This window comes from Prionailurus viverrinus, chromosome D3 (genome assembly GCF_022837055.1).
Source record: "Prionailurus viverrinus isolate Anna chromosome D3, UM_Priviv_1.0, whole genome shotgun sequence".
NCBI classification, from domain to species: Eukaryota; Metazoa; Chordata; class Mammalia; order Carnivora; family Felidae; genus Prionailurus; species Prionailurus viverrinus.
The window spans coordinates 36,545,482-36,547,809 of NC_062572.1; positions in this window are offsets into that span (position 1 = coordinate 36,545,482).

The following is a 2,328-nucleotide window of genomic DNA, read 5'->3' on the forward strand; positions in this document are numbered from 1 at the left end:
TAACTAAACTTACAAACTGATCCTGCTAATAAAAAAGCTTAGAGGAGACATTTCCCTGCTTCTTCGGGAGCCCACTTCCTACCAGGTAATTTCAGTTCATAGTAACAAAGACACTTGATGTTGGTGCTGGGGTCTTCATTGTCCTTTCTAGAAGCGAGATGCTTTTGGCAGGGACTTGCACGCTACTGTGTGTTAATGGTTGTGTGTTAATGTCAAGATGCCATGTGATAGGAGCACCAGGGTGGCACAGCCAGTTAAGCGCCTGACTTCGGCTCAGGTCATGATCTCACGGCTCATGGGTTCGAGCCTCACATTGGGCTCTGTGCTGACAGCTCAGAGTCTGGAGTCTGCTTCTGATTCTGTGTCTGCCTCTCTCTCTCTACACCTCCCCTGCTCATGCCCAATCTCTCTCTCTCTCTCTCTCTCTCTCTCTCTCTCTCTCTCTCTCAAAAATAAATATTAGAAGATGGCAGGTGATAGAATTAGAAGAGGTTGTGGTATTAAGGTGGTAGAAGGACAGGAATTAATGCATGGATTCTGAGATAGCCTGATTCAGTGGGTCCTTGTATTAGCATTTTAGAGCAGGAAAGACTGGAAAAGATCTGGTCCAATCACCTCACTGTACAGATTTTTTTTTTTAATTTTTTTTTCAACGTTTATTTATTTTTGGGACAGAGAGAGACAGAGCATGAACGGGGGAGGGGCAGAGAGAGAGGGAGACACAGAATCGGAAACAGGCTCCAGGCTCCGAGCCATCAGCCCAGAGCCCGACGCGGGGCTCGAACTCACGGACCGCGAGATCGTGACCTGGCTGAAGTCGGACGCTTAACCGACTGCGCCACCCAGGCGCCCCATGTACAGATTTTTAAAAAGTTACTGAGCTTGCCAAAGATCTTAATTGCCTTCTTTAAAAATAAATTATTAAATGTAATGTTCAGTGTAATAGTGCTGGAGTATATCTCTGTAAAACTTAATGGGAAGACTCATTCCATCCATCTGAATAGCAGAGAAATAATGGTCTGTTTTCCGAGCTTTAGCTCAAGTGTGTCTTGTGTTTATATAGTCAAAGGTCAAAAGCTGACTAGGAACAGATGAGCCCTTTCCTTTTACATCATTTTTCAACTTTTCAAAGGGCTTAAAATAAACTATCATTTTCCATTATTTACTTAAGGGATTTGTTTTGCAGAATTTGTAGCTCTTGGGAACCCCCCCGTCGTTCTTATGAAGTACACAATCTGATTCTTACTCGTCTATCAACATCCAAGGAATGTTAGTATTAATATGTATGGTTTAAATCACCCAAAACAGAATAAGAAGGCTGAATTGGCTAGTAATGTTTGTGACTTTCCATAAATATCTTATGTGTATAGACTCAGGAAATCACTCTTCCTTGAGATAGAGGAAATGATAGAGATAGAGATATAGACATGGCAGGGGTGGGGGTGGCAGGGAGGAGGAAGAAGAGGAAGAGGGGAGAGACAGAGAGAGAGAGACAGAGAGAGAGAGAGAGACAGAGAGAGAGAGGAAAGAATGAGAGCATGTACGTCAGTTCTGAGACCAAGGATTAATTTCTCTGAATAAAAGCACTTCCTTTTGTAACCAGCATTTCATCTGACACATTCTTAAAAACCACTGCAATCCTAGACTTCTAAGGGCGTACAAAAAATTTGTAGCTGACCTTGTGTAGAGAAAGGTTTGCACTAATTTTTACATGGATTCATTCTTCTGCTGAACTCCAACTTGAAATCTCTGTGAGACGCTACTCCCCAGAATACAGCCAGCACTCAAATCCTTGCTAGTCAACCTCTAAATGAAACTAAATTCTAAATTCTACCTTTACAATGCCTGTGCTACAGAGATTCAGTCTGACATATTAGCAGTGGAGCTTTTACTGGAGACAGTCTCTATGTGTCCACATTATAGGTTTTCCCAGATTAGTATTTTGAAAGGTATCATTAAAAAAAAGATAATCAGAGCCAACATAGGGGAATGCCTTGTTGACATTCATTTAATCAAATATTTGTTTAGTATTTCTGCAATAGTAAACTTCCCCATGGCCCCATGACTGCTTGCTAAATTGGCATAACATTTTGTTAAATGTGTAACCTGGGGGGAAAAATACTAAGAGAAACAAAACTTGTCATTCACTAAACCATTCCTCGATCCATTCAATGTTTGCTAAGTTCCTTTCATGGGTCAGGGAAAGGGCAGTAAGTGTTGAAGATGTCAAGATAAAGGACACAGTCCGACCTACTCCAAGGAGCTCACAGTCTTGATATGAGTACATGATTGAGTTCTTAGGTGGATTTGTCCACTGAAGAGAATGTA